The following is a 14,545-nucleotide window of genomic DNA, read 5'->3' as shown; positions in this document are numbered from 1 at the left end:
GGACGCGATCGGAACTTCCGATGTCCCAGATCAACATTTAACTAATCACCAATATCCAAAAGCGATAGATATAAAATCAAACTAATATGCAAATCGTGATCGTCATTCTCCTGCCCTTTTATATATTTTTTTTATTGCTTAGATGGGTGGACGAGCTCATAGCCCACCTGGTGTTAAGTGGTTACCGGAGCTTATAGATATCTACAACGTAAATGCCACCACCCACCTTGAGATATGGGTTCTAAGGTCTCAGTATAGTTACAACGGCTGCCCCACCCTTCAAAACGAAACGCATTACTGCTTCACGGCAGAAATAAGCAGGGTGATGGTGCCTACCCGCGCGGTCTATAAGAGGTCCTACTACCTTCTCTCAGTCGAGTCAGACCTGGGGTCGGCGCAACGTGTTTTCTCCTTCCATATACCATTACTTCGCTCACTCCCCTCTTACACATGTCGACTTTCACGCAATCCATCCATTTCTTCTTAGGTCTACCTCTTTTTCTATATTCTTCCACATTCATAGTTAACACTCTCTTACCAACCTCATTTTCATTTCATCTCATCACATGTCCACACCATCCCAAACGCGCATTTCTCAACTTCAACAACAAATTAAAATCACTTTAATAGATCCATAAAGATAGATATATATAATTGTTCACATTTGATAATTCCACAGTATCTCCAATGAAATATTGTTTTACTGAACGAAACATAATCCCGATTTAAACACAATATGTTTTACGTATATATTTTTCCAAAGTTCATTGCCCTGTATATACTTGACAGGCAAGTCTAACTTACGCTTTCTCTATAAAAGAATACAATTAACCAGTACATGTACATAGCAGACATAGTTTATATCGTGTACACATATGTATCGATAGGTTTATGTATTATAGCAGGCATGGCCGCTCGTAAAAATGTTTTATTCACCCCATACGGCGTCGTAAAAGGCGTAATAACGCGAGGAGGTATCGTGGAAGCAATTACCGATCTGTTATAGTTCGTTACAAAGGCGCCTCTTTATTATCGTTTTATTATCAACTCATTTACCGAACAAGGACGATGCTTAATTCGATACGATTTGATTAAGGTGAATTTAAATTGCCAATATGTCGAACTCTGAATAACTCCAAATCCAAATCATTGTTTAGTAAAAATATTGCTGAAATCTGTTATTCAAATTCAAATTTCATCGGATCGCTTAGAGCCCTTGGCTCTGTGATGGTACTTCGGTTCTCTATGTGTAATATACTGTAAGTACGTTCCAAGAAGAATGGTCTGAGGAATTGTTTGAGCTCATTTTTACGATAGCACCATCTGTCACCCCAGCAGATTCATCCATAACTTCTAGAACCGTTGTTTTCATGCACAATGAGTATAAAGACTCTTTTAAAGATTCTTTCTGTAGTATTCCTTGAGCGCTATGACAAGTATATCTTCAATAGACGCATGCGGAGAGTTTTTTATTTTATTTTTATTGCTTAGATGGGTGGACGAGCTCACATCCCACCTGGTGTTAAGTGGTTACTGGAACCCATAGACATCTACAACGTAAATGCGCCACCCACCTTGAGATATAAGTTCTAAGGTCTCAGTATAGTTACAACGGCTGCCCCGTCCTTCAAACCAAAACGCATTACTGCTTCACGGCAGAAATAGGCAGAGTGGTGGTACCTACCCGAACGGACTCACAAGAGGTCCTAACACCAGTAATTACGCAAATTATAATTTTGCGGGTTTGATTTCGGGTATTAAGCAGTAAACAGTCTCTTAGCTGATCCCCTGGCATTGCTGACATCCATGAGCGATGGTAACCAAACACAGGCAGGCCCTATGCTCATCTGCCTGCAACATCAATAAAAAGGCATAAAGTAAGGCAGTTCGAAATCCAATAATATACAAATATTCCATTATTAAAAAAAAACTTATTTATAAACGTCAACTAACAAAGTAAATTTGCAATTAATTTATTTGCCTTTTGATATATTTATCCCCCTTCTATTTATTACTATCTGACCCGGCAGACTTCGTAGTGCCTCAATCGATAAATAAAAGATCTAAACTTTATATTTATCTACCTTTTAAACCTTCTCTGGACTTCCACGAATAATTCAAGACCAAAATTAACCAAATCGGTCCAGCCGTTCCCGAATTTAAGCGAGACTAACGAACAAAAATTCATTTTTATATGTATAAAAGAAGAAAATTACAGCCGCAATTATTCGTATGGCACAAATACATAAAAGATGTATATAAATCAAAGTAAGTTATAGTCGCATCGAAGGAGCCAAGTGATGAAAGTCGCGCAACAAATCCTTATCCCGGTTTCAGGTCACGATTCTGCAAAATCGACGAAAATAAAATCAAACGTTTCGTCGTTCGCAGACGAAATGGAAAATGCCGATATTGGATGATAGGAAAAGCGCTGAAATGTCATCATAAGAATCGACTCGGTCGCCATACGCGTTACGTTTCGAATTTATACCGAAATAGACGCTACACATTTATTATATACTCTTGAAGCGAGAATTTGTTTCTAAAATTAATTTAATAAAAAAAATCAACAAAAAAAACACTAAACTATAAAAATGGCTGTAATATTTCACATAACAAACGTTACTTTTATATATTACTAGCTTACCCGGCAGATTTCGTAGTGCCAAAATCGATAAATAAAAGACATAAACTTTTGTATAAAATAAACTTAAAACAAACAAAAGGAATCCGTGCGACGGGGAACAGACACATCAAAGGAAAAACAAAATTGTTATTTTTATTTATTTTCGACCATTTTCATATTTATCTACCTTTTAAACCTTCTCTGGACTTCCACAAATAATTCAAGACCAAAATTATCCAAATCGGTCAAGCTGTTCTCGAGTTTTAGCGAGACTAACGAACAGCAATTCATTTTTATATATAGAGATATAAGATATAAGACTACCCGTACTCGCCCGCTTCGCTGGGCATTTAAAATTAACAGTATTATTTATTATCATTATTATTAGGGAGCCCAACACTCATATAGATACTAGCCTATCCATTAAGTACATGTATTTTCTACATGGATACCAAGTTTCAAGCCAATCGGATCCATGGTTCAGTAGTTATAACGGAACATCCATAAAAACCACTGTAGTTGTATATATTAGTATAGATATCGGACCCTCTAAAGAATATATTTATCCATATTATATTACAAAATGTTCCTAACATCGAACGATGACATGAACATATACCAAAGTAAATAAGCCCGATCCTCCCGTTATATTAATAAATGAATATCATAATCCGCCCGCCCTACGAGTAAAACAGTCACATCTTACCAAGTTCCGCCCGCCTTCAATATCATAACGCGACGCGATTGGCCCTTATTACTTGATATAATATCATAACACGCCCGGATTGGCCGAGGGGTTACGGCGGTCTTCGCCCCGCGCGTTTTCTCATTAAAGGTTAGTGCACCGCAGTAGGTGGGCAGCGTCGTTATAATAAGTTTTATGTCGGCGTGTGTCCCGCGCCTCAATAAATATGTCGGGCGTCGGGCGGCGCCCCCGTCCGGTCGAGTATGAACGGTAGGAAATGCCGACCGCCGCCCGACGCCGGATCAATAATAATACTCGGCCATATCTGCAGTGGACTGGATCTGCTTGAGAAAGCGCGCCCACCCCCGCGCGCCCCCCGCCGCTACACAAACAATATAAATCATTTTCCCGGCGCTGAAGCCGCGGGCACACGCAACCCGCACCGCGTCCACTACGCGCCAGCCCCGTTCTAAAGCCAACATCACACTGTTCGAAACGACGGTACCTTTATAATTTACAGTTTTGAAACATTTCTGTCGATGCTTACGAGTAATGCAGTACGTTGATTGGTTGGATTTTGAATTTGGAAACATTTATTGGCGAAAAATTTAGAAGCATTTTTTTTCATACTTATTAATTGTATGTATAAGGAGGTCAGACGAAGTAGACAAGTAGGTATCACCATCCTGACCATTCCTGTCGCGAAGTAGTCACGCTTTTCGGTTTCAGGGGTAGCACAGCCGTTATAACAGATAGAGCTATGTCTTGAATAGGATGGCAGCAGCAAACGGATTACAGCTTATTGGCTCATAGTAATAAATCAAAAACTTTAATTCGTAATGTAGGCATAATACAAAACCCTAAACTATAGATTTACACCGAAAACGTTATCGTAATTACAATGCTGAACTGACTGACTTAGGTCTATTTCAATTAATGCGATTATTACTTACAAACATTAATTGGATTATTACCGAACACGATACGATTGTTGTTTCATCTAAATAGATATTAGCAACTAATTGTTTTTAAGGGATATTTTTAAATCAGACTTTTGGTACCCTTATTATCTATGCACCATTTACCACTTTATTTTATGTTTTATTTATTTAATCATCTATATCTTCAAGACATGTTTGGTACCGTAAATTGAAAGGAAGTTGTAATCGAAGATATCCGTATTATTTGTGTTTTTATGTGTATCTGATATTATATTAAATTAATATAAACAAACAAGTTGATATGATCAAACAGTGTGGTGACCAGTCACTGCCTCTAGTACATGCATCGAAGCCTCGTATGTATTAAGAGCGTTCGAAGTTCGAACTTTGCACAATTTATCAAATTGAGTTACCGAGGGGCAATATCGCAGGGCGAACGCAATATTGCAAGCGCGTGACCGCGTCTGCAATACGCGCTCAATACATCGGCCGGCGCCGGGCCCGGCACGTCCGCCGCCCCGCCCGTCTTCTAGCCGCCCAAGCCACCGCCCGCCCGCCCGACTGACCACCTAGATATTTAGCTAACAATGCTCCGCCGCGAACGGCGACTTACCACCGTCCCACTCGTCCCTCTCCGACGCGGAGGCGAGTCCAAGGAGGACTGCCGCGGCCTCCGGTCATCGCTATGTTTATTGGCGACGCTCATAAGTACGCGAGTCAGGTTATAAGTTTCTACGAAATGAATGGCCGGCGCTCGTAGGAGGAGAGCGCCCGGGCGCTTAATAAGAAAGCATCTCCACCAGAAACTTGGCAGGGGGCATCACCCCACGGACAGCGGCGTTATAATTAAAAAACAAAAGAATACTGACTTAGCCTTCGGGCCGCTTTCATGGTACATCGACTTGCTACGAAAAATGCAGCAACTGAGAAATGTTTTAAATTGTATATTTTAAAGTTACTTTTGCGATTTAGTGTTTAAGGAAAAGATTCGTGTGAATTGTATGTTTCTACTCACCATGTAACAATACGATGAAGATTCAGCTACTTTAAAATAATAGCCAACCGACTCGTTAGACTGGAATGCATGATTCGTTGCAGATTTAATCAGGACAATAGTAATGGTTCGAGCTCTAAAATGCCACCGGTACTCAAGATACATACGATCACAAGAGGAAACGGAGAAGGTTAGCTAGGCAACATCAGGCAAAGAGATTAAGAATCAGACGGCCTAGGTCACATATCTGTAGCAGTCAAATGTAATTTATTGCATAATCTCAAAAAATACAATAAAGTATTCTTCTGATTCAAAATGCCACATTTTAAACAAAATAATCTGTAAAATGGATTAGGGTGGATATAAAAATAATAATAGTTATATTGTAATAATTTAAGAATCTATTCATGTAGAGACCCATTAAGGCGAAACATGGTGCGCGGTCGTCACAGTCCACGCGGCACCTACCTACAACAAATACCATTACGGAGCCGGCAGATGACCGCACGGTTTTGTAATGCGAAGGCAACGTCGTCCAGAGCACCCCCTCCCCGCGGTCCTCTTCTCGTCCCTCACCCGCTCCCTTGACCATCGACCGACAATTGTAAATGGCACATAAAATAAATGAATGTGCAGCGGGACTCGCCTCTGCAGCAGACAATATAAATTACGACCCAACGATTATATTCCGGCGGGAACGAAACGTTTTCCTTCAGACATAGGTCCGGCATCCATTGCAAAGCGAAACAATCTTCTGCGAAAATCGATTAATTCGAAATTGATTAATTAATCCGAATTCGTTCATTGTATAACCTTAAATTTCATTATTTGTAATGAATTTATGAATGACTAGCTTTTGTCCGCGACTCCGTCCGCGTGGAATAGTTACTTTGGCATAACGTTAAATTTTATCCCCCACTTCATTTACATAGAAAGTAAAAATATTTTTGAATTATAGAAAGTTAAAGAGCTATTTAAACCCCTATTTTGAAACATTATTTATTGGTGCTCCACTTATATTGGTCTTACCGTAATGTTATAGCCTATAGCCCTTTTCGATAAATGGGCTATCTAACACTGAAAGATTTTTTTAAATCGGACCAGTTCCTGAGATTAGCGCGTTCAAACAAACTCTTCAGCTTTATAATATTAGTACCTATAGATTGGCTTACTAATCCAAAAATTAGAGGTAGACGGTGGCCCAGCTATGGCGCATATTCCAAAAATACTGAGCATCGGTGATCACTCACCAACCGTAATATAAAATTAATCAACAAAATAACATGATTCAAAAATACTTTATCCAATTTAATTCCAGAATTAAATATATTTCGACCATTAGTTCTATCCGAAGTTAATATCCGGACGTTTTTGCTCCGAGATCTAATAGCGAATTACCAATAACATCTCATTGATCTTCTTAAGTGAAATTTATTGTGTCATTAAGCCGCCTACTGTTCCCTGGTCTCACAGCGCTTTCTGTATCTACTATCAATTCAAACTTTTTTGCAGTCATTCCGTAATACTTTCGCTTCGAACTCGAAATACTAAGAAAACTTAACGATTTGGCGCTAGAAGTTTCTCAACAATTCACTTATTTAGTTTGAATATGAATAAATTATAGACAAATAATTTAAACTACTTTGACGGCTAAATCTCCCGTTATTTATTTGTTGTTATATGATTTCCGATGCGTGGATAGCTTAACAGTTTTCGTGGCCACGGACGAGAATGGTATTTATTGTTCGTAAAAATTTGAATATTGTGCTAAATTGAAGTAAAGTGCTTCAAACGTGAAATATAACAGATTAATACTTTTTGCTGTAGATAAACTTAGGGCCATTTTTAAAAGATTATTGAGGCTCGTAGATATAACAGTATGAATGCCCCTCCTAAAAAATGAGCTCGAAGTCGCAAAGTCGATTTCAGATGCTTGATTGCTTCCTACACTTATAGACAGGACAGTGGTAGCCGGAGTACAAGATACGCCACACCACCAAAACAATTCCAAAAATATAATAACGTCAATTGGACAGCATAGTTACGGCGATTCCTTCAGAAAGAAAAAAAAAAGATGTGTAGTGTCGTGGAACACCGGATAGGAACGAAGTTCCTTAATATAAAAATATTAATTTTAAGTTTAGTTCTATTCGAGGTATAACGAAAATTCAATTTTTTATTATGATTTTAAAAAAAAAATCGCAAGGTTCAACCACTCCGCAGTGCAATGGAGCAGCCTCGCCCTGGGGGAACCGCCTGCATGATCACGGTATCGCCCACACCAGGAAAGTATGATTTAGCAAGAGAAATACGAGAACGTCTATCAACTGTGTAAAATCTCGTCACCGCGATTCAGGAATTGTTGAATTTACGTGATTGACAGATGTCGCTATCTGTTGATAACAAACTAAATAGAAAAAATCTTACATTACGGACGTTTTTTTCCAGTTAGGGTACCCCTTCGCATCGTCCCATAAGGAACTTCGTTCCAAAAACTGAACAAAATTTGTTCTGTTCTGAGTAAGTAAAAGTAACTTTGTGTAATACCTAACACAAAACAGTAGGAACAATGTTTTGCGAAAATAAAAATTATTGTCAGTGTGGGCAGAAAGCATACGGAGCATCTTATGAAAAGTATTATAGTCACCGTGGTTCATGGACATCAGCAATGCCAGGAGCACACTCAAGCCACTGTAAACCAATATGTCCAGATCATGTCAATTAGTTAGGTTTGTTCATATAATCATAATCATTCATGTTCTTTTACTTGTCACTTGTAGCATATAGAAAAGCTATTTTGGAAGGTGATTTAGTCCGATGAGTATTATAATTTTATAGTGTAAGTTGATGTACAAAATAATATACGTGCGTATTGTGTTGCTTTTGTTTTTTTGTAACTTAAAGTTCTAAATTTCTATTCTCTGTTCACTTTCTACTTATATGTGATTTTGATAGTGGAAACATGTTTTGTTATTGTTTTAACTATTTTTTTTTAAATATTATATGTTTGTATTGTACTGTTGGTTTCCCAAATAAATAAATAAAATAGGTAATAACAAATTTCAATTAATTATGCACATTTATGGTGTGCTTTGAAAACGCAACTAAGTAACATAATATTTGTTTTTTACTCTGTACTGTGACGCACCAATTACCTGTGGCTCAAACGACGGCAACTGCACCCGAGCCGACCAGAACACCCTAGGTGGACAGCCAACAGACCTTGACTCACATCTTTACTAAACGAAATACTCTATTCCCTTCATTACAAGGTCTGAATTAGCTCATCGTAATTGTAGTAACGAGATTGTGAGTCTGAACACCCCAGTCGTCGGTTCGGCCGTCATTAAATGTCATTAGTTTTGCGACACTGACCAAATGACTGGTCTCCTATATCGGATGAGTCATTCCAGCCCTGATTAGTCTGCGAAGTTTTATTATTACGAGTTATTTGATTAAAAGATTCCTTTGGGAAATTCAAATTAAGAATTAATATTATTTTGATTAAAAAGAGTAGAAACTGTGTTTGGGCATTTGGAGATTTTAAGTCCGGTTAAAACCCGAAAAAAACACTAAAATCAACATATGTAGTTATAATAAATGACTTTAGTTTAAAACAGCGTTAATTATTGAGGTAAGTGTTAAATCACCGCCATCTATGTAAAACTTGGTACACTAACTCAATAAATAGTAAAATAGTAACTACACCAGCCACTAGATGGAGCGAGACAATTAAATACAATACAATTTAATATAATATTTGAACATTTGAAGACTAATTCTATTTAGATGAAAAACAACGTTTTTGTCAACCCTTGATTTTAGTGCCGATCAATTTGTCGTGGACTTTATGATCATACAAAGTCGATTCTTAAGAAGTAAGCTCTAAAAGAAATGCAAAATAGGAAATTCGTGTTCTTTAAATGAAATATCTTGATAACGCGTACATATGTCCCGTATGAATTGTTTAGAATACAAGTCGGTTTTCTTTTATTAATACGCTTCAGACGTATGTATGTTTGTAACGGAATCTTTGAACATGATTTTGACCCCCTTCAAAACGTCGGATTAACTCGAAATTTGGTATACTTGTTTAGGGCGGATGACAATACAACATTAAAAAAAAATTGAAATTAAACTAAAAAATTAAAAATAAAAGGTAAATAATTATATGACAACTGATTGCATTTTCTTGCCCTTCACGGAGTCAGCAGATCTATCTACCAGAATATTAATATTACCGTAGGTACTCTAGAATTAATTGCGATTTTAAATTTTTTTGTTGGATTTTCTGGAAGCGTATTTTGTTAGTTTTTTTAAACTATTATTTATTTTAAATTTATCCTAAGCCTTACATAGATAGGCTACTGGGAACAGTTTAAGGCGGCGGCTTGAAGTTAATGGAATCATATATTATTTGTTCTTTTAAAATACAAATCTATATTACGTAGGAATAAGATTGCAAATTGATTATATAAACGTCAATCACGCTGTACTCTGATAATCCACTGCACTATATAGTTAGAGTCATACGCGTCCAAGTTCACGTACGCAGAAAATTGGAAAATAATAACATCCTAACAGAATATACCGTAGCTTGGAAAATGCGAACGTATTTATTCCAGTAAAAAGCATAATATAAGGTAAATAACTTTAAGACAGCTGAATGCATTTTCTTACTCTTCACGGAGATTGAGCAGATCTACCAGAACATTAATATTACCGTAGGTACATTTTTTTACTTTTTTTATTGCTTAGATTGGTGGACAAGCTCACAGCCCACCTGGTGTTAAGTGGTTACTGGAGCCCATAGACATCTACAACGTAAATGCGCCACGCACCTTGAGATATAAGTTCTAAGGTCTCAAGTATAGTTAGTTACAACGGCGGCCCCGCCCTTCAAATCGAAACGCATTACTGCTTCACGGCAGAAATAGGCAGCGCGGATTCACAAGAGGTCCTACTACCAGTAAACTCTAGAATTAATTTCGATTGTATGTTTTTTTTTGTCTAAATTGATTCACTACATTATGTTCGACGCAAAACGCAATTATTGTGAAATGATAGCATTGTGTCCAGCACGAAAATGCATTTCGATAATTTCATATATAAGTCAATCGCGTGCAATTACTTTCACTTAAGAGTTTTCTAATTAAGAAAGCGATAAGTGCATTTGTGTTTTATACTGCAGCACAAAATTAATATCCCGATCGGATCAAGCCATTCGTTAGCACCAGACACATAACATAAACTTAGTATAAATGTAGTCTCAATAATTAAAAATCTATAGGTTTTTTTTTTCCTACCTATGCTGATAGCCTTGAGAGGCTATTCCAGCTTCGCCCTAACGTTTGTAGGTGAGCTCGCGGGGCTCAACCGAAGAGTTGCTAACACTGACCCTAGCAAGAGCAGTGCTTCGCAGAATCTACCACCGGATCGGAAACGCGACCCACTGAGAAGATCCGGCGAGAAACTCAGTGGGCTATGTCTATGGGTTAGTTCGCTCGTCGAGCCCTTCGTCGCAAGCGATGGGTTCGACGAGGACGGTGACCGGGGTATAGGTAATATAGTTCTACTTGTAAGGCGGTCATGGCCTAAATAATAAGATTCTCGGTTCATTCTTATTAAGCGATGCATCTGTACCAAAGTTCGAATACCGCAGACAGGTACCTACCTAGATTTCTAATGACATAAGTACTTAAGTCATCTTCATGAAATATTTCCGCGATAAAGGAATAACATCGTCTGACCAAAACCAAATCCGCAAAAAATATTTAATTTTCATAATTACTATACAATTGAGACATAGGCCTCAAGTCTCAAGGTGAGTGGCGGCATTCAAGTTCTGATGTTCATGGGCTCCGGTAATGGTTACCGGATGGAGCATGATTTTGTTCTCCCGTCTACGCAATAAATAAAATAGTTGATTAGATTGCCTAGAACAACGTGACGACATCATCTAAAAACAAAATTTAAGCAAATAAAAGCATTATAAAACATAAAACCACTTATTGTGTTGTTTATAAGGCTGCCTATTACTGTTTAATCAACAACAAATTAGAAGTCGTGAAGATTTACAAAATATGTTTTCCAAATCGTTCAATCAATTTCACGCTAAGTGAAGGGACTTTTTTTTTATTGCCCTTGTATGCAGACAAGCATACGGCCCACCTGATGGTGAGTGGTTACCGTCGCCCACGGACTTCAGCAATGCCAGGGGCAGAGCCAGCGGCGCTGCCTACCGTTAAATGTATGTTCTATGATAAAGCGAAATTATTTAAAAAATGCATAATATAATGTTAATGACTCTGCTAGTTATTGGTCCCGCTTTCCTGTTAGGTAACCGTCAATAGTATCCTCAAAAGAAATTTCCTAAACTTCCTCTCTTTGCATGACGGGTTCTGAGCCGTCACTAGTCAATTGTCAACCCATCTACCTAATTCGAAAACGAAGCAATAATTTTTCTAATATTTTTTTTCCAATAAAAACGAATTAATTTCTCAGCACGGGTTGCACCATTCTTGTGTTGACATAGCCTTAAGTGCTCGAAATCAAAAACCTATAAACATACACATCTATATATTTTCATTTACAATTATTTGATGTTTTAATTTAATAACTGGTTTAATAAACACGGATTAAGAGATTTATTATTATAGGAAACGGTGACCGTGCGGTATGTGTGTACAGTCGAGTCTAGAAATGAAATTGATTAACTTTACTCGCAGCAATAATGGCTTTGGCACGTACCAGCATGATTCCTGACAAAACTTCCCGATACGCCCCGGCGCAGCGATAGGGATGACTCTGGCTGAAATCTGATGATGTTTTTGTCATTTATTCAGAATCAAATTTTAAGATCATCTTTTTCTGAGGAAGCTTTATATTTCATTCCGAGGAGGTTTTAATCACAGTTATTAAAAAAAATTCGACATAATCATAAAAGGTCTACATATCGACCATAGATAATACACATATACACTGAACAAAGAACTGTTTATCACTGTTGTTGTGTGAAACACAATTTTAAACCTACCCGCTTCGTTATTCACACAATCGCTTACGGTAAGTGTTCTGTTCGTTCGTACGTCTAGAGGATATACTATATAGACAGCAGACGTAAAAAATATATATACCTAGATAAAGACAGACACGATAACGTGAATGCAACTATCCACTTTGACACATTAAACCAAAGTCAAAATGATATTGAAGTAACGACCATCCTAATATTCGTTTGGTTTTATAATCACAATATGTAAACAAGGCAATAATGTCTGACCACATACTAATAAACACCGATACCAGTAAGCATTCACTTAAATATGAGTATTATTTGGGGGTCGATTGCTTCCCGCTTCCGTAGGTTTTACCCGCGATTCCCTACAAGTGACCCCTGGGTGGTGCAAAACGGGAGCCGAATACATAATCGGTGGTAGGACTTGTCCGACTGGCTGGCGACCACCCTCCAACTAGAGTCCGCCGCCAAATAGCCTAGCTGTGTTCCGGCGTGTGGGTTGGAGAGCCAGTGTTATTCCTTCCCTTTCCTCTTCCTTGTTGGGGGTGAATCTTGGCGATACCTGGAACATGCGAAGCAGACGTGCGTGTGAGCTCGCGGGACGTGATTGTTTGACGGGGGTATAGGGAGACCCAGTGAAACGGTGTTCGCCGCCGCCCGCCGGTCAGTTGGGGACCTGAACCCGGGTGTCACTACTAAACTCCGCCCCGGGAAGCTGTCCCGCCAACCGGTGTAAAATCCTGTCGTGCGGTCGTCGTGCCGGAGTCGGAGACCGGAGTGGATCCCGGCGATCGTACGCAGGGTGGACTGGGGGCCCTTCCATGCCCTGCGTCAGTCGCTCACGCAACCCGTGGTCGAGCACGTACTGTGCTCCGCGCTTTATTCAGGTATTGTCACGATTTCGCCTCGAACATCCTACCCCACCCAATCCCACTCTCCAAATAAAATTATATGAAAGTTCGAAAAAGGAAAAGGGTTTTGTCGGCGATTCCCCATTCCACATTTAATGTGGATTTCAGCAATGTAAGGGGTCTACATAGCAACCTCGACGCCGTACACCATCATCTTGAGACGGCGCAGCCTGCCCTCCTTTTTCTGACGGAGACGCAGATATCTGCTCCGGATGATACTTCGTACCTTGAATACCCCGGCTACGTATTGGAGCACAACTTCCTGCGTAAAGCCGGGGTGTGTGTATTCGTCCGGGCTGATGTCTGTTGTTGCCGTCTACGAAGCCTTGAACAACGGGACCTGTCCCTCTTGTGGCTGCGCGTAGATCACGGGGGTTGTACCCGAGTCTACGCGTGCCTGTACAGGTCCCACAGCAGTGATGCAGGTTCAGCTCTGATAGAGCATGTGCAAGAGGGGACTAACCGCGTGCTTGAGCAGTACCCATCTGCGGAGGTGGTGGTTCTTGGAGACTTTAACGCTCACCACCAAGAGTGGTTGGGGTCTAGAACCACTGACCTCCCGGGTCGGGCTGCCTACGATTTCGCCTTGGCCTACGGCCTCTCCCAGCTGGTGACACAGCCCACCCGTGTCCCAGATATTGAGGGGCACGAGCCTTCTCTGTTGGACCTTCTGCTGACCACCGATCCAGCCGGATACAGTGTGGTGGTCGACGCTCCACTTGGATCGTCTGATCACTGCCTTATCCGTGCTGCCACACCACTCTCTCGTCCTAGTCGTCGAACGACGACCAGGTATCGAAGAGTTTGGCAGTATTTGTCAGCAGATTGGGATGGATTGCGTGAGTTTTACGCATCCTACCCATGGGGGCGGTTCTGCTTTTCCTCTGCTGATCCTGACGTCTGTGCGGACCGTCTTAAAGACGTGGTGCTCCAGGGGATGGAATTGTTTATCCCCTCCTCTGAAGTGCCCGTTGGGGGTCGCAGCAGACCCTGGTATAACAATGCCAGCAGGGATGCTGCACACCTCAAGCGGTCTGCATACGTTGCATGGGATGATGCTAGGAGACGTCGGGATCCTAACATCTCAGAGGAAAGGCGGAAATATAACGCCGCTTCCAGGTCCTACAAGAAGGTTATTGCCAGGGCGAAATCGGAGCACGTTGCTAGAATTGGCGAGCGACTGAAGAGCTATCCCTCTGGGAGCCGTGCTTTTTGGTCGCTCGCCAAAGCTGCAGAAGGTAACTTTCGCAGGTCTAGTCTCCCACCACTACGCAAGTCCGATGACAGTCTGGCCCATAGTGCGAAAGAGAAGGCTGACCTTCTGGTCAAACTCTTCGCCTCGAACTCGACTGTGGATGACGGGGGTGCCA

The 14,545-nt window shown here is 40.1% G+C and overlaps 1 pseudogene; it reads right to left on the bottom strand.

The window, feature by feature from the left end:
• Positions 1-7,332: 7,332 nt before the first annotated feature.
• On the bottom strand, positions 7,333-7,539 carry LOC114243019 (U1 spliceosomal RNA; annotated as a pseudogene).
• Positions 7,540-14,545: the final 7,006 nt, after the last annotated feature.

This window comes from Bombyx mandarina, chromosome 04, assembly GCF_030267445.1.
Source record: "Bombyx mandarina strain Sakado chromosome 04, ASM3026744v2".
NCBI classification, from domain to species: domain Eukaryota; kingdom Metazoa; phylum Arthropoda; class Insecta; order Lepidoptera; family Bombycidae; genus Bombyx; species Bombyx mandarina.
This window is presented reverse-complemented; position numbering and strand designations above follow the sequence as displayed.